This window comes from Pipra filicauda, unplaced genomic scaffold (assembly GCF_003945595.2).
Source record: "Pipra filicauda isolate LSUMZ 115617 unplaced genomic scaffold, ASM394559v2 scaffold40_size4127951_pilon, whole genome shotgun sequence".
NCBI classification, from domain to species: domain Eukaryota; kingdom Metazoa; phylum Chordata; class Aves; order Passeriformes; family Pipridae; genus Pipra; species Pipra filicauda.
Window position 1 is genome coordinate 217,393 of NW_024104543.1, and position 25,071 is coordinate 242,463.

Consider the following 25,071-nt stretch of genomic DNA (forward strand, 5'->3'; position numbering starts at 1 on the left):
TGGTGGGATATTTGCTCAATGAGTAAAAAGGACATAAGACGTTATGGTAGTTTGAGGGTAAGATGAAGATTCCTTAAGTATTAGATTATTGACAAATCAATCAAATAAGTAATTAGTAATAATTAAATAAAGCAGGTAAAATCACAGAAAAAAATTAGGTCAGAAGGAAACTCAATGGATGAACTCATCCAACCCCTGTTTATATTTACAGATTGGTCTTTTTAAGCCGCATTTGTTTAAACTTACTTATTTAAACCTAAATCCATTATCAAAAGTAAAGTTAACATTATTTAAATGTCCGAATAAAATCTGAAAGGGCACTAGGGAACAAGTGCACTTTACAATTTATTGCTCCAGATTTCTAGTTTAAGTTGTCTCTCATGATTATGCCAAAACCTCATCCATTTAACACAGTTAAGGATGTGGCATAGAACACTTCCGTGTAAATAGCCAAGATTTTTTTCTTCATGTCACTAGAATCCAATAAATTAAAGTATATGCTGCTATACATCACTCCAAACAGTTAGAAGAAAGAAGATAGAAATTAATTTTTAACTCCACATTATTAAATAGTTTAGTATTTGTGAAACGTCCTCCACAAAATATAAGTATTTTATATTAATATAAATAATACAAAAGTTGGCCATATTCACATGCATTTATTGCTTATGCAGGATGTAGGTTAATTTTTTGATATTGAGAGACAGAACAAGTCAAAATACTAGGAATAAATTAAAACACAAACTCTGCTTACTATAGGATCTTCCTGCTGTATACAGGCAAAGCCTAAAAATAAGTGTAGCAAAAGCCCTTGGATAATCTCTGCTCAGTTGCTTCTTCATGAATACTAATGGCACACACACCTGCTCCATGGATTCCACCAGTTAGGTGCTGGAATCTCTCAGCATGCCAAGGTACTGAATGCTGAATTTGTCAAGGACTACAAGGAGACCATCAATCAGCCAAGATCAGAGAAAATCATATGCAATAGGGGAAAAGGAATATTAAAAACATATTTAGAAGAAGGAAAAAGTGTAGGAGAACTGGGAAACTGGACTAACAAATTTTATGGAAGGGAAATGACAAGATAGGTATACACAGAAATGCAGAAATATATTCAAAGTACAAAATATATGAAAAAGAATAAAGATCATACCCAAAATGGAACAGATGTGATCACAGTCTTCAAATGTTTTTAAGAGAAATATTTAGATTCAGCTGCATTTTGCTACTCCTTTTCTAAAGACTGAACAGGCTACAATCTCAGCACTGTACAGTAAGTCTCACTGCAAGAGGAAAAACAGAGTTGCTTCCTTCCTTGAAAAGTACTCAGTTAAAATCTTAATTTCAAACAAGAGAATACACCCAAGCTTTCTAAAATGTCATTTTAGTGTTTATAGTTGCCTACAGATCCTTTGCTGTATTAAGGTGTGTGCATATAAAGGGAAAGTGCAGTTTGTTCAAGGAACTGAGAGTTCATATCAGCCTAGAACATCAGAATCACAGAATCATAGAATGGTTTGGGTTGGGAGCGACCTTAAAGATCATCTAGTTTCAACTCCCCTGCTGATGGCAGGGACACCTTTCACTAGACCATGTTGTTCAGAGCTCCATTCAACCTGGCCTTCAGCACCTTCAGGGATGGGGCATTCACAACTTCTCTGGGTAACTTGTTCCAGTTCCTCACTACCCTCTCAGCAAACTTCCTCTTAATATCTAATGTAAACCTACTCTCTTTTAGTTTGAATCCATTCCCCCTTCTCCTGTCACTACATACACTTGTGAAAAGCCCCTCTCCATCTTTCTTGTAGGCTCCCTCCAGATACTGGAAGGCAGCAATTAAGTCACCCTGAAGTCTTCTCTTTTCCAGGCTGAACAAAAACAATTCTCTCAGCCTTTCCTTGTAGGAGGGGTCCTCCATCCCCCTTGGAGTCATCTTGGTGGACTCACTGAACTCACTCATTCCATGTCTTCCTTGTGCAGAGGACCCCAGATCTGGATGCAATATCCAGGCAGTCTCACCAGAGTGGAGTAGAGAGGCAGAATCACTCTCTTGCCCTGCTGGCCACACCGCTTTTAATGCAGCCCAGGCCACATTTGGCTTTCTGGGCACATCGCTGGCTCATGTCCAGCCTCTCATCCACCAGCAGTGTGCAGTGGCACAAATAATTGCACAGGGGTCTTATGAAGATTGGAAACAGCGTTAACGTGTCAGCTTTACTAGCCTTTTCAAAGAACCGTGTCAGCAGAAACAATAATTCAGGTCAAATAACCCAAGAGTTTATTTAGATGGAGAATGGATACTACAATTTGATACAGCCACAAATGAGCCCTAAATAAGAATCTTCTGAAGCACTTCCTCTGCAAATGCTTTGTTCTAGACCATTATCCAAGTTCTACAGCCTGCACACACAACCAACATTCTATGGATAAATCAAAATTAATAAGGAAACTGTAATGGGGGAAAATGTCAATATTTAAAACTACTTACAGGTCCAAAGAACAGAAAATATCTTTCAAGATGGATGGGTCTGTGAGTAAGCTGGTCTAGTGGGTGGCATCCCTGTCCATGACAGTGGGGTTGGAACTAGATGATCCATAAAGTTCCTTCCAACCCAAACCTTTTTATGATTCTGTGATTCTGTTATGTATGTTTGGTTTTGAATCTGTTGAAGATGACTGGTGTATATCAGTCTTGCTGATATCAGCAATATCTTGTATATCAGACTGAGATATAGAAACTGCTAGAGTTGTTAAGTAAAATGATCTATTATGCTCACAGGTATTTTTAAGAAGAAATAGAAGGAAAATGAGGCTTGACAACTCAGGAGCTGGTCTAAGGATTTGGTTGGCTTCACTCATAATGTACTATCAAGCAGCAGATTGCAGAGCAGATGGAAAAGAATTAGACTTCAAGCAATGTACAAATTAACAAATCGAGGAGATTGTTTCTTTACAGAATTACTTGAAAACTATATATAAAGAACAACTGGGTATAGGGCAGTCATTTGACAAGAGCTGGCATATAATAGTAGCAAAAAATTTCACATGGCAAACACAGGAAGAAGACCACCTGTTCTGCCACTCCATGATTGACAAAGCAAATTAGCTTTATTGTGACTTCTGTTGGCTGATATCAGTCCAACACTTGATCTGATATAACTTTGCTCTGTATTGTACTGACTGCTGTCTTTTCTGATCCTTACACTACCACAATTTGTGGTCTGAACTTCATTGAATAGAGTATCCTCCTAATTTCCCCCAAGTAAAGGACTAGGACATCATGAAACAACGGAGAGAGAGATATGCATTTTTGATAGTCAGACACCAAGTTTTGATGGTTTTGGTATATTTCTAAGGTCAGTTAGTTACAAATACTATGTTTCACCTCAACTACAGACTTAAAAAAAAGTCTCAATTTCAGCTAGTAGTTCTAGAATTCCCTAGAAGAGTCCATTTCTCTCCACATGCAATGGAGAAAAATAAGCACTTTACAGACATAATTAATCTGATTTATCTTAAACATCTGCACTGGGTCTGACTGAGATGGAGTCAGTTCTGTTTATAACATCTCACATGATGCTATCTTTTACATTTCTTACCAAAACAGTGTTGATAACACACTGATGCTGCCTACCTCTTAGTTTACCTTGTTAACGTGCAAGAATACATCTGAATGAGCTGAACCATCTTCTGGGGATTTCAGTTCAGTTACATGTAAAAGTAGTTGGTTAACTTTAAGCTCATTTTTATTGGATTCTTAAACTATGAGATATGGCAAAATATGGAGTTTTATATTTTAAGACTGGCACGGTTGAGATTACTAGAGTGAAGGTCTAACATTTATAACATGTCCTTGCAAGCCTACACCCACCTCAAACTGCAACTAAAACTAGTGATATACTTAAATTAAAATATGTCGTTTGGAAAAAAAATTCTAACTGAAAAACTTTACCTTCTACTTAGACACAAGATCGAAAAAGACATTTTGAAATAGTGTAAAAGATTACATGATAGAACTTTGTCACTAAGAAACCTTTACAAGAATGAGTAAACTGTAATTAAGACTTCAATAAAATAGTAAGTTAAACTGGAAGTTGAACAGACGGTTAGCAGGACAGATATAACCAGAATTAAATAAACTGTGGAGTAAATAGTCTATCTTCGTCTGATGCTCATCGTGGAAAATATTTCAAAATGCTACTGTTCACTTATAATCTGATCCAGAATGGTTTTTTACTGCCTGAAAGTTATCATCTACATGTTACTAGCTGAAACAAAGTGTCCTTAATAAGGGTACCTTGAGATCTACCTTGGATGCACCCAAGCTTTGGGAACATCACCAATGCATTTTATGGTATTTCCTGCGTTTACTTACTGATTAGGTGGGAGATTTTATTATTAAACTGATATTCTACACTGATGAATGGAAGAAACAGAAGGTTGCTGAATGGATTGGCAGAGCAATTCTAAACTCTTCTCTCTGCTCAGGAAAAGCCACTACAAAAATTCTCCCTACATTCTGAAACCAGCTGAGGACATGGGAATGATTAGAAGAGCCTGGTTGGAAGTGGGTAAGACAGAATGTAATTCTTCAGGTAAAAACAAGTGTTTTAAGCCTTGTACAATAATTACAATATTTTGTCTTTTAAAGGAGAAGATAGAGACAGTGAACAGCTTGGTTTCAAGCAGTAACAGACACACCACTATGAAGGTACAAGGCAGTAAAGTACTGTGAGACCTAATCAATAGAAACCAGAGGCTAAGTATGATTAAATTTCAGGACTTTAAAATCCCATTTGTCATTAACATTTATAAATATCTTTCTTTAAACTTTTATTATTTTTCAAAATAAATATTTTGCCAGCTATATGTCAGATATATTGCCCACTTTGTGTTTTTGAAATGTCTTTTTCACATGCTTTCATGTGAACAAAAAAGATATGCATATCTAAATACAGGTCACAGCTTTAGATCAGACATAATACTGCCATCTCCTTTTGGTATATGCATTGAGTCAGGCTAGGATGGACTTAACTTTCACTAAAGCAGCCCACATAGTGCTGTGCTTTGTATCTTCAGTGGTGTTGATAACACACTGATGTTTTGGCTGTTGTTGAGCAGTGCTCACTCAGCGTCAGGGCTGTCTCTCCAGCCTACCACTGTAGATGGGCAAGAGGCTGGGAGAGGAGACAGCCAGGACACCTGATCTGGACTGACCAAAAAGATATTCCATACCATATGCATCACAGTCAGCCATAAAAGGGAGGGTGAGAAGGAGTAGGGAGAGACATTCATGGTTATGCCATTTGCCTTCTAAAGCAACTGCCATGTTGCTTCCCAAGAAGTCATTGGACATCTTTTTGCTGGCATGAAGTAGTGAATATCTTTCATCTTTTTTCCTTCCCTTCCACATCTGGCTTTTGCTCTCCTTGTTAAACTGTCCTTACTTCAACCCATGAGCTTGTTCATCTTATTTTCTTCTCTGTCCTCCTGAAGCCAGAGAGTGAGAGAACGACTGGGTGGGGGTCTGGCAGCCAGCCAAGATCAGCCCTCCACAATGTATTCTGTTCATGTTGACTTTCTAGTAATAAAAAGGGTCCACAGCTGATAAAGCAGTACTGTGATTTCATTTTAATTTAAATATTACTGAAGCAACATTTTAAATACGAATCATAATGCAAAACTTCTGGTAGGATTTTCAGACATCCCCAGCACCTACATTCATCGTATTTCTCTCTCCATAACATACTGTTAAAACAAATAAGATTAGGGATTTCAAAAAAATAAGTAATCTTCATCTGCTAACATTAATTATTTACCAAACCAATACCAACAGGTCCACGAAATTCTATTTTCACATTTTGTTCAATTCCTCTTAATCTAGATAGAAGTACTGTAATACTGGGATATTTACATTTATGTCTTCAGTTCAAAATTTATGAACCAGAAACTTTCACAATGCATATAATTATATTTATGATAAATGTATCAACCTAGTGAGAAATCTCAACATTACCAGGATAATGCAGATGATCTACAAAACTCCTAAAAATAAGTATCACCCTGTGTGTGATTTATCTCCCACAATATTTAAAGAACATTTTCTTGTCTTTGTTTGAAGCTTGTTCAGTCAGTAGTTTGTCACATTTTGTGAACTGAATTCCATTTCTTGTTCTGTACTGCAAATGAAAACAAAATCCTCTGCTAGATAAGAGAAAAAAGAATGGATTGTGACATTGTCTCTTTTGATTTACTGGTTGTACAGGCATACTGTGCATTACACTGAGTCACCTCTTTAATTTCCCCAAAGATTGTATCCCAGAACTGGCAGGAGATCTGCCTTTTGTAGGAATCCAGTTCCACTTTTTCACATCCAGTTTTCACAATTCCTACAGTACTGGAGAGGAGGTCATTTGCCAGCACTTAAAGCTGATGCATTTTTACTCTTTTCTGTACTGACCAGAATTCAACTGTTCTTTATTGATTCTTTATTCCAAATAAAAACTCAGACAATTAACAATGCAAACGAATGAATTTTACATATTTTTTATACTTATAAACATATACTTTTATACTCATGAACACAGAGAATTATTTAGGTTGGGAGGAAACTCTGGAGATCACCTAATCCAAACTCCTGCTCAACTCAGGGTCGATGACAACTTGATCAGGTTGACGGAAGTTGAGATCTTCCCTCAAAAACAGAGCACAGCCCAGACTGTTGTTGAAGTTTCAGACCTCCACAGCTTCTGCAGTCAGAAGTGAGGAGCAGCACAAAAGACAGCCACTTCTGTGCCAAAGACGCCACTTGAAAAACTGTATAAGCTTTTATTAAATAATAGTACAAATATCCCTGCCATCTTTTGCAGCTTGGATGACCAATTTCAGGAAGACCAACAGCAGCAAGAACTCCAAAAGGAAAGTTTACTCCATATTCTGCTGATCTAATTAATTTAAATATATTTCAACTGATCAGATTTGTAACAACAAAGACAAACACTGTTCATCTAAATCTGAAGTGAAAGTTATCTCCCCATTTATTCTTTTTTTTTTTTTTGGTCAGAAATGTATTGGTTTGCTGAGTTTTGGGGGTTTTTTTTCAAGATAAGCATTCCAAACTGATGAAAAAGTGCACGCAATTTATGAAAATTTCAGAGGAAATACATTCATCTTGGAAGTCATCATGTTGTTGGTTAAAGAAAAATACAGTTCAAAGTAAAACCAAACGTGTCAACTGGTTTTGGACACAGAAGGCTATAAGGTTTCTTGTTAAACAAGGATTTAATAACAGAATGACAAAGAAACAGCTATGGTTAACTATAACTTGTCTTTAGCTGAAATTGAGAGCAATTATAATTTTTTTAATATTCATTTTTCTTAATTTCTTTAGAGGAAAAAAAGACTTTGGCATTAGATCATCACATTTTCAGGAAGCTCTTCTAAGGCTGAGAGAACTCTTTGTTATGAAGAGACCATTCAGGAGTGAAAGAAACCCTGCCATCAATGAGGTGTTCTCCGCATGGGTGTTCTCCGCAGGACAGTTGCATTCTTAATGTGCTGTGGATATGATACATTTTCATTGACTTTTCCAACACACTGCTTCACCTTGTGTTGTCTCTAATCTGCTGCAGGCTTGACAAAGTCTGGCGCAGCCCCATATCCATCCTGTAATTAGTATGGCTGGCTATGACAGCAAGCACAGTGCTGCCTTGCTACGCAAAGGTACCAGTGGGAAGACAGCACAAGCCATATGACTTTTTCCAGACAGCAGAATAAGTTAGTGTTTGGAAAATAAGTATATGAACTCTAATGGTGTTGTGCCTTCAGTCTGCAAAAGAAACATCCAACAGAAGTTTTCTGAGGGTTTTATACCACTTTTTTTATTGCCCTTTGTTTATTGCAGTCCTATCGTTACATTTATCTCTCCATACGTCTCTCAGGTAAGATTCAGTTGTCAGTGCTTCCATTTCTCCCACAATGTTATATGACTACCATGAGATAAAACTGAAACCTCAAATGAAAATTTATTTATAGAAAATATAGAAATAAAGCCTTTTGTCCACAAAACAGATAATCATTAAACCAATGTACAGGTTTTCCTTTTTTTTTTTCTTTTTATTTGTTGACACTTCCGGGTATATAGAATCCAGTTTTAAAGCCTTTTCATCTGCTTAACATGAGAAGAAAATCTTTTTCAATTGCAATTACTATTATATTATTATTTACCTTACAGAAATGACATTTAATTAGGTAAGTGGTAGCAAGATTTTATCTAGTTGCAAAATAGATGATTGTTCTTTGAGTCAATGTGGAAGTAAAGAAAACCCAAATGATTTGGCCAGATAGGCAAAGTACAAAACAGTAATGCTTCAGATGCACTCCCTTATCAGGAATTTGTTTTCATTAAGAAAGATCGTGTTTCCCTTATGGAAATTTTGTGGCAGAAGTATCTCCTCAGTAAACAAAAGGAAGTAGTTTACTTCAAAACAATAAAGACAGAAAAGATTGGTTTTGGAATGGGACCGACAAGTTGATCCTATTTCTTTAAAAGCTGAATAGACTGTAGAGACACTCGTTTTTTAAGTCCTTCAAGAGAGAAAGTAATCAAGAGTGTAGAGTTTTCTTGATGCCACCAACAGTGCCAGTTTGGAACAAATATTAGCTACAATACTTCCAGATGACCTCCATGGCAGAGAAAGAGTTGGAAGTGGAATGGATTCCACGTTACTGGGAACGTACGTTCCCACAGATAGTCTGGGGAAAAACTCCCCAAAAGATGAGAAAGAGAAGTAATATACAATGAAACATGTCTGACAGGCCAAATTTGGAATGCTGACACTTTGCAATCCTACTGTTGTAAGATACTGTTGTCATACATTTGTTAAGAGGTATTTAAGCTCATTTCAGACTGATATAGTCCAAATAGGCTTTTGCTGTAACATTGTGGACAGAAAGTCAATTACAAATCAAAATTAATATTTATCAAAATCTCAAATCACAGCACAAGTCCCTTTAAGCCAATCTTGTACAGAACTCACACAGTTCTTGTGTTAGTAGGACATATACAGGCAACTTTATCAGAAAACAGTTTTATAAATTCTGATTTTCACCAAATCAATACTACTGTTAAAATGAAAGATGAAGTAACATAGTAACTGCATGGGTTACTATTTAACATCAACAACACCTAAAATGGTTTGTGCAATGAGTTCTTAAACAACTGCATTACACTGCCATAAAAAAGCCTAAAATATCAGTATGTTATTAATCAATTTATTCTGACAGGATTTCATTAATGGAATTGCAAGGCATCCCATTACTAATCTAGTAGGCTCCCCTGAAGTAACCTGCTCGATGAGATTAAGGATTTATGTGCATACACTGTCAGAGGGTTTCATCTTGGATCCATTCCAGACTTGAAATAGGTCCCATTGGGAATCATTTACTTTCAAACTGGTAATAGTCAATAATTCTAGAAGCTCAGTTCAAGTCAATGCAATCTTACAAATAAGTTCAAAGTTTAAGATGCAATAATTTTTACAATGTTTTGAAATTTTCAGCTAACTATCTTTTTAACTCTGTTCTAACCTTTCTGTTTTAGAAACCTACACTCAGTATCTTAACAAAACCATAACATGCCTGAAGTAAACAATATCCCAGGAACTACAGTATTTCCATGGGTTTATTAATTACAATTAAGAACAAGTATTGAGACAAAATGATGCAGCAGGGCGCCAACGAAAGGACATGCCCAAGCACAAGATGCAGCATGTAAAGAGTAGTGAAATGCACGACATCTGGCCCCTACATTCATGTGGATGCCAGAGAAAGAAAGGGAAAACTTAGTATTTTACTAGCAATTAGGTACTGAAATAACTTTTTTGTTTTGAAAATAAATTGTGCTGCATGCTGGCTGTTGTAGCCTGTTACAGCAGAACACTTACCCGCAGGTGTATGATTAAACGTACTGGTATGAGAAAGTGTATACTTAAAGCGTATACTTTAATTAAGTGCAGTTTGCTGAACCACAGTATCCTGGTACAACCAAGTTCTTTGGAAGCAACCTAATAATTCTGGGAAAACAGTGACCTTTTCTTATTAGTCACTACAGAGCAGAAGTTTTTCAGCTGACTTAGGTGATACAGACTGCATAGTGTCCTCAGCATTCACATCAGAAAAGTGAATAAAACCAAAACTGAATAAACAATCAATCAAAAAGATCTTAAAACAATTGTTACGGGCATTACAACAAACAAGCATTACAGGCCTACTGTCATCTATGCAGGGCTTCACAAAAAGTGAATATAAAGATACATTTCCATTGACAGATGACTGGACTACTATTAGGAAACTGGATAAAAATTCCTTATACACATAGCTAAACAATACAAGGTAAGACCAAGCCGCAATATATAATCATGTTAGGAACATATAAAATCAGAAATAATTTATAAGTAGATTTAATTAATTGGAACAAAGCAAAATGTAACACCAGGTATTCATGTCAAGATTTCCATATACAGACTTGCTTTACAAAAAGACAAATGTAAGTAGAAGCCACAAACACTGGATCAGACAGTCAGCTAAGGAGAGCAGCACAGCTCCTTGGATTTACAAATTTAAACAACTCACGGTTTCATCTCACCTGGCCCTCCTTTAAGTGAACTCCTTACATTTTCAGGGTCATGTAATCCGATACTAAACCACCTATTTCTGGACCATCACAAAGAGTAAAATTTTTTAAAATTGCGAAATTTAGCACATCACTGCAAGTTGATCATAATTTTTCAGTAATTACTTTTAAAATTAATTAATGAAGTAGACAAGTAACCAAAAGCAAGAGATCATAACAGAACAGCATATGTTTCTGACTGATTCACTACTAAAAGTAGTTGTCAAATAAAATACTAAATAAATAGTTGGGTATAGCTCTATTTGAGTGTAGTTCTATTTGGAATTGTCATTTTCAAAAGAAAACTTCACTTAATTGATATACAATGCATTTTGAACATATTAATTTAACTACAGCTACGTGTTAGCTTTATGAGTCAAATGAGAGCAAAAAGAATATCAAGAATTTAACATTCAAGTATGTAGTACAGAACCTCTGCAGAAGATCGTGGAATGCTGTAAATAGGTATGAGCTCACAGGTAAAGTGGACTGCTCTGATTTACATTCACTGATGAGCTGACCATACCTTTCATATTTATTTCATTTCATTAAGCTGTATTAATTACAGAGATTACCCAGTAAAGAAATAAAGAATTTCAGTATGAGATAGATGATGGTCATTAACTTTGTATATTACCTTGTTGTTAAATTGCACAGAGACTGATTTCAACAAATACTAGCTTTAACACATAATAGAAGGCTCAAATAATAATACTTAAGAAAACCGCTGTAAGATGAAGAACAAAATATCTACAAATTTAGGACCATTATACATTGGAGTTTGCTCATCAGCAAAGTATTCAAGGGCACTTTTCACTTATAGTAATTCCTTAGTTAAGAATTAAACACTTATATTTCTGAGCTTTTTTGACTCAGACCTAAAAGCAACAGTCATCTTACTGAACTTCCCCTCTTGCATTTCACAGCAATTGGCACAGTACATGAATCTCTGCCTGTTATTAATGCAAATCTGGGGGAAATTATCTGATTCCTTTATTCACATTCTCATTCCTGAGTCATTATCTACACCTTTTATCTATGTGCTTATTTCTGTTATCTCAGTCTTTTGGTTTTCTATTATTTGTCCTTATGCCACCATTCATCTTTCCTGCTTAGATTGTGAATTACAGTACTGGAGTGTGAACTAGGAGATGCTGACACTGCAAATCTCCCTGGCTGAGGATGAAATAATTCTGTTAAAAATTAATATCCCAGATACAGACCAAGGAAACCACATGGAGCTGACAAGAGATAAATATGATTATGTTGCTAAAATCACTTGCCTTGCTCTAGAGAATGCCAAAATCAGAAAGGCTGACATTCTCACTAAAATTTCAAGGTTCCAAACATATAGAGATGATTTTAACTCTTTTTAGACAAACAAAAGTCTCCTTGTAGACTCTCACAAAAGCACTGAATGTAGTTGAGGAATTTAACAGATGCCATTTCAATTGAATCCAAAGGTTACAGAAAAAAAAAAAGTTAGGTCCACATAGATTAGCATAAAGGCACAGTTCTAATTAAATTCTACATTGGGATGGGATATAGAATTGGGTGTGTTTATGGCAGAACAGTTCAGGTTCTTGTTTACATTTCTATCAATTCCAAACTAATTCTGATGACAGAAAAGAATTTATGTATCTTTCGGATAATACCTTCTTTAACTTCCAATAAATGACAGCCTGGGTTTCTTCATCCAATGAAAGGAGCAAAACCAAACCAAAGTTCAGATGCAATTGGGCATTTGGGAACATTCCAGAGAATCATAGAATTAAGGAATTATTTGGGTTGAAAGGGACATTAAAGATCATCTAATTCCAAACCCATGCCACGGGTAGGGATACTTTTCACTAGACTGGGTTGTTGAAACCTTTATCTAACCTGACCTTGAACTCTTTGGGGTATCCACAACTTCTCTGGGCAACCTGTTCCAGTGTCTCTCAGCCCTTGTCATAAAACATTTCTTCCTTACATCCAAGCGCTTTCAATTTAAAACTGTTGACCTTTCTCCTGTCATTAAAGGCCTTGGTAAAAAGTCTCTCTCCATCTTTCTTATGAGCCCTTATCAGTACTTTGCTGATGCCGCTGTTTTGGCAGAGCCAGTTCACACATGTAATAGGCACAAATACTGAAAGGCTTCTCTGGAGTTTTCTCTTCTCTAGACTGAACAATTCCAACTTTCTCAGCCTGTCCTCATAGGAGAAGTGCTTCAGCCCACTGATCACTTTTGTAACTCTGCACTGGACCTGCTCTAATAGGTCCATGTCTTTCTTGTACTGGAGCTCCAGAGCTGAACACAGTACTCCAGGTGGGATGACAAGAGAATAAGAGTAAAGGGGCAGAAGCACCTCCCTTGACCTGATGGCCACACTTCTTTTGATGGAGCCAAGGATAAGACTGGCTTTCTGGGCTGCAAGTGCGCATTGCCAGGTCACGTTCAATTCTTTTGGTAATGCAAGAAAGGTCTTTCCAAAATGATCCCAGAGATCTTTCCCACATTTTTATTTACAAAAATGTCTGTCTTCAGATCCACTGACAGCAAAAACTGTAATAAAGAACAAAATACAGGCATGCTTCATACAAGCAACAGTGTTAATGAACTGTCTGCATGGCTTGCAGCAGGTTAAGAATATTAAGCCTGTGTTGCTGCTAAGTATGGTAGACATAAAGCATGCATTTTGTGCAAAAGTTGTTAAAGGTGCTTGTGGTAGTTTAGTCTAGGCCTTCCTTGGTGATGAGTTTGTAACCAAGGAAGTGCCCAGATTTACCCATTATTCCCTACGATGTTTACATAAGCCAGGCTATAAGAAGAAAGGAGGAGAGGCCTTCGCCCCTCTTTCCTTCTGGCAGGTTTGGAGGTGCGGATTTCCCTGCTGTTGAGTCTGTCGGGTTGGGCAGTGAGGCCTGGTGAGGCCTTGCCGACCTTGGGAGATGGAGGTTGCTGGCGGTTGTTCCAGCGCGACTTTTCTGTTGTCCCAAGGAGAGTAGTAAGATATTCTTTTGCTAATTCTTTTAGTTGCTAGATCTTGGGCTATTGATCGGGATATATATATATATTTTTTATTTTGGTTTTGTTCCTTTTTTCCCTTCCCCCTTCCCTTTCCCTTTTGAAACTGTATATATATTTCAATTGTATATAACTGTAATGTAAGTGGAAATATATTTATACATATTGTTTTAGCTGTCTCTCTCTCATTTCGATTCTCTTGGGTTTTTTTTTCCTTCTTCTCCCTTGGTTTGGGGGGGGGAGGGAAGTCTTGTGGTGAGGTTTGGGGACTTGGCAGGGAGCCAGCTTCAAACCATATCAGGTGCTACATCATGTTATTGTATGATTCCATGACTCCCAGTCCATATTATAAAGGCCAAATATGTAAAATACTCTGTACTTTATTCCAAGATTCCCAGGGATGTTTTTTTCTTTTATTTAAATAAAGAAAAAAAAATCCTGAAAAAATTCTGAATTATTTGATAACTTTATATGCAAGTCTAAGCTGGCAAAAAATTAACTTTATATTTTTGAATAAATTAATTATTTCAATACTCATTTTTCCCTGAAACTGGGGCAAAAAATTGATACAGGAAGATTTTCCGAGGGAAGATGAATTCTAAAAATTTTCAGTTCCAAATTGTAGTTTTGAAAAATGTCTTCTATGCTGTGTTGTGGGCTATCTATCCCTCTACCAGAGAAGATACAATACATGTGAGAGGTACAGTCTGCCTGTTGAACATTGGTGACACGGAAACACGAAGACAAGTTATCCAAATCACACCTCCTATAGTCTAATAAACCAGCACAGTGACTTAGATTCATGCAAGGAGTAACGGAAAACTCTTTTAAAAACCAACATTTTTAAACTACCTCTCCTTAAAAGTTAAAAAAAGTAAACACTGCCCTGTTGAAAATTTTAATTTGGCAGAAAACTCAGTTTCTGTAGAAAATTCTTAATTAAAAGTTTTATCCAGTTGTAATACAAATTTATGAGGGTTGGTTGGTTGCTTTTTATTGCCCTGCTGGGTCTGTCTGTAGTAGCAGTTTTCGGTAAACAGGACACTTGAAGAGCCAGTGCATTTTCCACCTCAATCTAGCTACAGTTATCTTGACAGCAGATGTCAAGAAAAGTCTGCTGCAGGGAAATCAGACACATATGCAGAACAAAACTCGGGAAAGACTTCAGGAATGGCAGTGTGCAAACAGTTTTAACGACATACTGCAGGAGTGCTGAAAACCAGTAGTTCAAGCGTTTCAACCCACTGTTGAAAGCCATAACTTCTGTAAATACAGACATCTCACCTAAGTTCTCTGCCATACTTTGTCCAGTAGATTTAGAGGCTGATAGAAGATATACCTACATGATGAATGCAAATATACTGGTAGATTAAAGAAATTACTGCTAATGAGCATTACTGTTATTACAACAAAATTTATTGATTAAGGGGTTAGAATTACATTAAGATGCTGTAAGGGTTCATTATTAAGGTATCAGTAAGAAACAATAAGCAGAGCTAACCAGGGGGTTTTTGTACTGCAGCGGTCAAAATGGAACAAATTAAATCATTAAACGAGATATTTTGAAAATGGACTTCCACGTCTATCTAGAAGGACATTTGAGGAAGTTCTATGACATGAAACCCAATTTAGAAATATTTATACTTTGCTGTTTCCATTTCTCTTTGGTCCTAGCTCTCAGTGTCTGAAATGGCTCCTCAAGAAGCTTTCTACCTTCACTCCAGTTTTGCAACTGCTGATGCCAAAACATGTATGTATGTACATAAAGCATGAGTAAGATTCTCAACAATGTCCACAACCGGAAATAAATGTACCTTCCCTTCTCCTATTCCCTCTCCTGAGTATATAGATCGACTGACAGATGCTGTTTCTTTTCTCTTTCTCAGTGGTCCACAAGCAGGAAGATATCCTTGGAATGGCAGCGTTTTCAATCAGACTGTCCCTTTCAAAGCTTTCATTACTGAGCAGTAGATAGAATAAAGGTCTTAAAGTCTCATTGCAAAACTTCTGAAGAGAGGACATACCTTGCAAAATTAATGCTTTGTTCCGAAACTCAGTCATCCAATGTTCTTGCACAGAGCAACCACTGGTCTAAGCAGAACTCATACCAACTTCGTAGAAGACAATAGTGTATTTTTACTCCATCACACTCTAAACTATTTCAGTTTATTTCAATTTTGAAATGGCAGCACCAGCAGAGCATTACTTCTGAATTTCGCTGTCTTGTACTGTGTTCAAATCATCTGTTCATCAAAGTTTCTTGTTGCCTTAACTGGTTTTATCTGCAGGCATCAAGATCAAATTATTTAAAATTAATAAATATTCTGTGATGGTATACGCAGGTGAGGAAAAGCTTTTGGCATAGATATCCCTACTATGCAAACCAAAAGAAATTTTTTTGGTCCCACAGCCTTAGTAACACCCTTTCTATTGACAAAAAGATTGACAAAATGTTTTTAACTATTTTAAAAAGAAGCAACAATCCCAAGTAGTGTGGGATTGTCTTTTGCAAAGTAAGAGTTAGAAATACCGGTACAATAGATGAAAATATTCTTTGGAGTGCTGTTTTCAATAGGAGTATTCCTTCCTGAGCCAAAACAGCACTGTAGTCCAGTAGATTGAATAACGTCCTTTTCTTCATGATGAAACAAGGGACATATAGGAGATATACAATAGAGGAAATATGCAAAAAAATCATTCCCTCTGCTCTGGTCTACTTCTCTACTCTCTGAGTATAATCTTTTTTTCAATGGCAGTAAGCAGAATTTTAGCTTTCTTTTGCAAGGTGTCTGGTGCCAGCTAAATTGCTGCACTAATACATAAGGAGCAATAAGAAATTCTGAGGGAGTTACCCGCATGCAGGTGTAATAAAGGAAAGAAAAATGAATATTGTGACAACTTAGGGAATTCATCTACCTACAGTGTATGAATTTCCCTTTATGGTCTTTTCTTTTAATTTTGTATGTCTCAGAAAGTAAATTCCATTTTATCTACATTTTATGATGTGATCCTTCCTTCACTGTAAACTGAAATTTCACCTGGTGATGACCCTCCATGTACCATAATGTCATTAATTTAAGATGGCCTTTGTCCTCCCTGTCCTCCTTCTGTGGTGTTTTTTTTTTTAAAACAAATTAGTCCCCACTTCTGTTTGCTGGCTACCATTGAAGATAATCCCAGTTTTGAGGATTAATTTGGACATTTAAGAGAAAAGAAAGTAAACAGCAGCAGAAGACATAAACAGGGTTATAAATACAAAATTATAAAAGGAGAAATAATATGAACAGAGGGTATTATTCATTCTGTCACCTAAGAGAAAAAACTAGGAAGTAGCCAATGAAATTATCAGGAACCTTAAAAAAGCAAGTATTTTCCAGAGTGCGTAGTGTAAGCCTAGAGTTCTTCTTGCTGGGTACTATAGCAGCTAAAAATGCAGGTAATTTGAAAAAATTGCTATTATAGATTCATAGGGACCCCTGGTGGTCTAGTGGTTAGGATGCGGCGCTCTCACCGCTGCGGCCCGGGTTCGATTCCCTGTCAGGGAACTCCTCCGGGCAGATGGAGCTCGTCAGCCCTGTAAGGTCTTCCATCTAAGAGAAGGTCACTCTAAACAAACCTACGTCCTGAGGACCTCGCTGCCATTGTCCAAGCTCACTTGGCCCCGGCAGTTGAACCTTAGGATTAAAGGGTGAGCTCAGTTCAGTGCACGCTGTGTCTCACCTAAAGAATCCACTGCGCAGGCTCGAAGGGTAAAGACCTTTCCCAAATCTTCATTTGCGAAGACTGGCCATACATACATTATTACAGATTCATGTAAGAGTATTAAGTACTACTATATAGATACACCATATAGGTCTTAAAGCTTCTAAGCACTGCACTGGTGAAAGAGTTGAGGGTACACTGGAAGAAGCATCACTGTATCCTTTATGCGATGTCTGACCACTGTCAGGAATAGGATGTTTCTAAAAGTTAGACAAATGTTCCAATATGTTACAGCCTTTTATATATTCTTACAAGATGGTAGATACTTGCAGGTAATAAAACTAAACAAAATAACTTATATGATGTGTGTAAACAGCTATGAGAAATACATTGTCATGTTACTTACACAGGTTCAAACTGGAGTGGAAAAAAGTAGTATCACCACAGAAGTTTTTTTGTTGTTGCTGGGTCCCAGCGAAAACAAACATACAGCAACAGTGTTTTATTTATGTATATGCTGGGAACAACACTAACGAATATTTTATTTATGAATTACTGTTCCTCATGGCACAACATGATTTCATCCAAGGACACTTTGGAAAACTCGACAGAGCAACTAACTACTGTTTGTCTGAAGGGCAGACAGTTCCAGAACAGGCCTGTCAGCCTGACCTCAGTGCCTGGCAAGGTTATGGAGCAGATCATCCTAAATGCAATCACACAGCACCTACAGGATGGACAAGGGATCAGACCCAGCCAGCACGGGTTTAGGAGGGGCAGGTCCTGTCTGACCAACCTGATCTTTTATGATCAAGTGACCCGCCTGGTGGATGAGGGGAAGGCTGTGGATGTGTCTACCTGGACTTCAGCAAAGCCTTTGACACCATCTCCCACAGTATACTCCTGGAAAAGCTGGCAGCCCACAGCTTGGACAGGGGCACTCTGTGCTGGGTTAGGAACTGGCTGGAGGGCCGGGCCCAGAGAGTGGTGGGGAACGGTGCTGCATCCAGTTGGCGGTCGGTCACTAGTGGTGTTCCCCAGGGATCAGTGTAGGACCCAGTTCTGTTTAATATCTTTATTGATGATCTGGATGAGGGGTTTGAGTCCACCATCAGCAAATTTGCAGATGACACCAAGTTGAGGAGGAGTGTTGATCTGCTGGAAGGCAGGAGGGCTCTGCAGAGGGACCAGGACAGGTTGGAGAGATGGTCTGATTCCAACGGGATGAGGTTCAACAAGGCCAAGTGCCGGGTCCTGCACTTTGGCCACAACAACCCCCTGCAGCGCTACAGGCTGGGGACAGAGTGGTTGGAGAGCAACCAGGCAGAAAGGGACCTGGGAGTTTGGATTGACAGGAAGCTGAACATGAGCCAGCAGTGTGCCCAGGTGGCCAAGAAGGCCAATGGCATCCTGATCTGGATCAGGAACAGTGTGGTCAGCAGGTCCAGGGAAGTGATTCTTCCCCTGTACTCAGCGCTGGTGAGGCCACACCTGGAGTGCTGTGCCCAGTTCTGGGCCCCTCAGTTCAGGAAGGATATTGAGGTGCTGGAGCAGGTTCAGAGAAGAGCGACAAGGCTGGTGAAGCAAGTTGAACACAAGTCCTATGAGGAGAGGCTGAGGAAGCTGGGGTTGTTCAGCCTGGAAAAGAGGAGGCTCAGGGGAGACCTCATCACTCTCTACAACTCCCTGAAAGGAGGTTGTAACCAGGTGGGGGTTGGTCTCTTCTCCCAGACAACCAGCAGTAGGACAAGAGGGTATGGTCTTAAGCAGTGCCAGGGGAGGTTTAGGTTGAATATTAGGAAGAAATTCTTTACAGAGAGGGTAATCAGGCATTGGAATGGGCTGCCCAGGGAAGTGGTGGATTCACCGTCCCTCAAGGTTTCTAAGATGAGACTGGATGCGGCACTTAGTGCCATGGTCTAGTAACCATGGTGGTGTTGGATCAAGGGTTGGACTTGATGATCTTGGAGGTGTTTTCCAACCTGGTTGATTCTATGATTCTATGATTATTTTAACATTCTGTGGTATCATTGTGTATATTTTAACCATAGCAAATTACACCAATAACTCTCCTTTCTAAAGAAGTTTTTCCCCTCAAAAGAACAGCAGAACAAGACAGTCCCACTGATGTTGTAATGGTCTTTGGCATACAATACCAACAAGTAATCATAACTTGGTGCATCTGTTAAACAAAAGATACTTTGACAAAAAATATACATTGTAAGTAGACAGGAATTAAAACTTGGTTATCGCAGTTTAGCCCACATTTCTCCTCTACAGTATTGCATCCAGAGCATTGGTTTTCAGATGTCTCATTTTAGTGATCCACAGAACTTCAGAGAAATGACACAAAAGGAAATTATTACAACCAGCCTAATGGCCTGAAGCAACATGCGTCCTTACTTATTTTGAGACAGAACAAAACTGGAACTTTCATTGGATGTGATCAAAGGTTGTTCCACATCTTTCTACAGAGCATCTGTTTGCCCACAGCACAAACCATTTTCAAGGCTGCATTGCAGAATAGTGCTGTTATGGATCCTAGATGTAGCTGTCTCCCAGTGGTGAGGAATATAAAAAGTGAAAGGAAAAAACTTAAATTGAAAAGGAAGGCTGACCACTAGTGGGGTCCCAGTCTTCTACTCAGCTCCAACCTTCTATGTTCCTGCAGTGGCACTGGTGCTCACTCCAGGATCAGACTAGACACAGGCTGAACTCCCTCACACACCCCCCACATCCTAAATTGCACATAGCAAGGATGCTGAGCCCTCAGCACCTCCTTTTTTTTTTTTTTACTGCTTTACAGAACCACTCCTGGTTTGTGATGCAACTTGTTAACACAGATATAGGCTGCACAGGTTCCTCTTGCCTAACTGGAAGCAAGATGAGTCCGTGTTTATTCTTATCCTTTTGAGAAGGCTAGTAGTTAGTCCTAGCTTAGCACATAGTATGTTCTTGTCACTTTGACTATCTAACTGTGAAAGAGGTTATTTTTCATGCCTTTTCCTTTTCCAAGCGAGGGCAAATTTTGTCAAGATGACCCAGGCAAAACTATTTTGGAATAGATGTAGATTCTCTAGAAAAATGTTTTGATATTCAAGCTCACAAGACCTATACTATATCAGAAGATAAGTTTTCACAATAAGAGACAGTTCTTCAGGAGTTGGAGATCTCATCTTCATTGTTGAGTCCATGATGTATAAGCACAGTAGGACAGGGAACCAGCCCAAGATCTACTTGCATCTGGGAGATGCAAATAGATTTGGGGAAGCAGAAATAGAGCCTCCATCAAATAAGGAACAAGACTAATAACAGTACTTCTTGACTGTGCCAATTAAAGTGGTTCCATGAAGACAAGACAGGCCACAGCACACCAATCAGTTAGGCTATTCATGTGAAAGACCTATAGATGATAACAGATGTTTCCTTTTTGCTGCAATACTGACAACAAGGAGAAGAGACTCTAACTGGTGGGCCCTTATGTGGCCCCAGAAGAGAAGTCAGACCATGGGAAGAGAGTCCATCATCTCTGTATTTAATAATTTAGCTAGATTTAATGAGTTGGGAGAGTCATATGAAGTCCTTTAACTATTAAAGTACATAAGAAACACCTCAAACCCCTTCTTCTCTTGAAGTGGTAAGCAAATTGGTCTGTCTGAAGACTTCGTGCTTTGTAATGGTCTGCATGCAGCTCTGTAACCTGGCTACTTCCATTCAAATTTCCTGCCTAACTGTTTGCAGGTGGTGGCAGAGGGCTCTGTTTATCAGGCTCTACTCCCTCTTTTTCCATTTTCCATGTGGGAAGGCTCACATCTATCCAGGAATAAAAAAAAAAAAAATATTTCCTGTATTAACCAAGATATCAAGTAACCCTCAGTGGCATGCCTGTCCCTGCTCCTTCCCTGAACCTTCTCTCAAGCACTTGGCTCCTGAAAGGCAGAGCAGTGGCCAAACTAAATCAAATACTCAGCAGTCTGAAGGAGATTTCCAATACAAAACAGCAATTAAAAATGAAGTCAGACTCCAAGGAGGAGTTTACAAAGCAAAAACAGATTTTAGAACAGGTACAGGTGTATATTTTGGTAGCAAATAGTTTACTAATACTGGATGGTTTACTATTGAAGAATATCTGTGGCCTGGAGACTTGAACTATACTTGTTGGTCTCCCACAGATATATTCTCATCACCCAGCTATCTATGCTCATTGTTCCTGCAGTACTATCATTTCTAGCTAATGAATTAATTGCTTCCAATTAACTGACAGCAGCTTCATACTGTATTATCGAAGGATTACAAATTAAATATTAATTACGCTTCATTTTGCAGGAGAAATCAAGTTAAATATAATCACACTCCATTACAAAGTAAGTACACTAGACATTTTCCAGAACAGATGCACACTGTCCAAATTATAGTCAATTCTGATATATTGTAAACAAGCTAAGTCTCATTTATTAAACTGAAAGTATCACACCTCCCACACAGAAATGCATGAGACAAATGTTTAAAGCCTCAAATTTTCACAGATGGTAGCAAGAAGAAAACTCTTACAAGACAAGTATTTCATGCCTGCAGTCTTTAGAAATCACTGGTGTTCCACTGAAAAGAAAACAAAATTCCCAATATAGCTTTTCCTGTACCACAGTATCAGTCAAATCACTTAATTGTCACTGTGAGTTCGGCCTGATATCATCAGAACTTCACCCCTAGCAACAGTCTGCCAGGCACCTAACTCCAAATTGCTATAATATGTCTGAAAAGTTTAATGGTTGTGCAGGGTAGAAAATATTCTTTGAAATAAGGGATCTGAGTTTGAAAAAAACAGACCGAGAGAAAAGAGCTTAGAGAAATAGAGCATATCTTCACCAGTGTGGCGCCTAGGAGAGGACAGCTCTGTTTTCCTCCTCATGCTCTGTGAAACTCCACCCGCTCTGGGAAAGCAAGTGGAGTATTTCTGGAGGTAGTGGGAGGAGGAAGGATAAAGCAAAGCAGATATCTCCAGAGCAACTTTTCTTTTTTATTTCAAAAGACTGACTTCAGAACATCTGATTGTCAACCTACCCAACGAATGCAAAATTTATTACAGAAGCAGAGCCGGATCCTTAGCTGATAAAAACTTATTTATCTCCATTAATTTCAGTAACAGGAGAGGTGAGCTTTTGAGGAGCCAAGAAAGACAGCACCTTTCACAACAATACTGCCTATGGATTTGATTCCCTTTTAAAAAGTTACTTTATGCATAAACAGCTGGGTAAAAATTTTAACAAAAAAAAAAAAAAACAACCAACCAACCAACAAATCAGGAACCATATTTTGAAATGGCAGACAATGACTTTTTACTTATCACTATTTCACAACATGGATTATCACAAACAACCTGAAAAGAACCATTTCAGTATATGATAGACTTCAAGTATATAAGTATTCTCAAAATACTCATGTAGGTGAGTTGTCTCAAAAATTCTGATTTAAGAGCCCCACCAACTTGAGGCTACCTTTCAAACACACACCACGTATAGCAGCAACACACTAGAACCCTTCTAAATGATATGTCTGAATGCAAAATCAAATCAATTTTTCACAATTGATATCTAAAAGAATAGGCAGTGAATTATTTTACATTATAAGATGCAGTCCTGTACATATTGTCCTGGGATTCTACAAGATCAGTTGTCATTGAAAACACTACAGGTTTATTGTTAATAAAGTTGCTGATGACACAGAGCTATACTGAAAATCACCACATTGTGTTCATTCAAGTAACATCTTAATATTCTATAAAATAATCCTAATCTGTAAAATAAGAAGGATTTCATCTGGAAAAGCACACTGTGAGACTATGAGCATCATTACAGCTAAAAAAGCACAAGGTCCCAATGCAGTACTATAGCTAATGGACAGCAACATCCCTGGGAATATCAGCAGAGGGATACCTATCAAGATGGTAATGATGGTATTCCTCCTCTGTATGGAGGTATTTTTGGACAGCAAGTGTATTGTCAGAGTGCTGTTTTGGGTTCTGATGCTCTGAAGGAAAACACCAGGAAAAAAAGGTAAAAATATTTATACAGGAACCACTAGATAATCAGAGGGCTGTAAATCCTGCCTTGTGATGACAGACAAGAATTTGTGTCTATCTGATCAAAGCAAAGACTAAGAGAGGACTTCATTACACTATACAAGTACTTACATGGGAGATTATTGATAGCAGAGAGCTCTTTAATCCAGCAAAAAATCAAGTAACATCATTAAATGGTGGAAAGATTAAGCTAAACAAAACAAAGTAGAAACAAAGTAGAAATGTTTAACTGTTAAAATCATTAACCTTGGAAATGCCCTGCGCTCCTAAAGTCTATGACAAAAAGTCTATGACATAAACCAGTAGAATTTAGCATTGCAAAGAGAGAGGCCTCCAAAATACCTCAGTTCTTAAACTTGCAATTTTTTAAGAACAGTTTCAGTCAGAAAGCTTCCTAACATTCTGGTATAAGTGAACAAAAACCAAGAACACATTCATTTCATCTGCACTGCTGTCATATTTTATTAATCCTCTGTGTTTATATTATACAAGCATAGCTAAAATTTAATCTATTGTCCTGCATCCTATTCCTGCACAGGTAATCATTGAGTCTGAGGCATGTGTTTCTGAAAACACATGTACACACTACTAGCAATACTGAAATACTGCCTTTTGAGACCATCCGGTTTTCTGCATGTTCTACAGAAGAAGCAGAACTGTTGATATTCTTTCTGTGAACTAATATCCTTTAGTTAAGCAAAAGGATGGGCCACTAATTGTTGGTCATAATACTGTAACTGATCTTCATGGAAGATTAATATCGACATGCATACACACATGTCAAAAAGAAATACATGAACACATCACAATCGAATTATTGCTGACAATTTTTCAGGCTATACCGCTGCAACTTTAAATGTATTCATCCTCAGTTTTCACATGGGATCTGCAGTCTATTACAAGATGCTGCTTTATGCACACTGCAGACACTTCACTGTCACTTAGCAGTCTGACAACAAAGCCAAAATTATACTTAATGACATGCAACAAAAATGTGTTACCTACATGATTTGGAAAAAAGGAACCATAATATGTGTACACTTGTGGTGATAAACACTATGAAAATTGCAAATACAAGGACAGATACTGCACTAATTTAAGGGTTTGAATGTTTAACATGTTCCATGACACATGAGCATGTGTATGTGTGGGTGTCAGAGAAACTGAGAGGAATTGATTTATCCTGTCAAGCTTTCAAACATTTCCTTCTTTGGGTATTTATAACAAGATGTCACTCTTTAGGGTCAGGGTACTAATGGCTTATTTAACTAATATTTTAGGACTGCAGGGAAAACATTTCATGGAATATATTCAGTCCAGTGTCTGTTAGGTGCTGTATGAGTGAATGAATTGGAGACTGACTGAATGAAACAGGCACCTTGTCTTTAATATAGATTTGTTAACAAATGGGAGGATTTGGACAGAACTAGTGTACCCCGAGGAATTTACAATGTTATCTCTGCTGTACCACAAAAAGCTTTCAAAACACCTTTCTGTTTTTATTTTCTTATGTCCATGTTTTGCATGGTTCTTTCATCAGCAGTCTCTTTTAAATGAAAGAACAAGATTTTATAATAAAATAATCTGACACGAGTCAATTCATAAGCT

General features: G+C 37.8%; 1 protein-coding gene and 1 long non-coding RNA gene across 3 annotated transcripts in view; one reads left to right on the plus strand and one right to left on the minus strand.

Annotated features, from left to right (window-relative positions):
- The window catches only part of TMEM117 (transmembrane protein 117), a 195,653-nt gene that overhangs the window by 121,744 nt on the left and 48,838 nt on the right, over nucleotides 1-25,071 (minus strand). The gene's annotated exons all lie outside the window — the stretch shown is intronic.
- Nucleotides 13,075-15,696, plus strand: LOC113982556. Of its 2 annotated transcripts, none has more exons than XR_005565054.1 (3): nucleotides 13,075-13,124; nucleotides 15,357-15,432; nucleotides 15,569-15,696. It is a non-coding gene; the product is annotated as an uncharacterized LOC113982556 (long non-coding RNA). The 2 variants fall into 2 exon arrangements; XR_003538799.2 differs by lacking the exon at nucleotides 13,075-13,124 and adding an exon at nucleotides 13,609-13,662.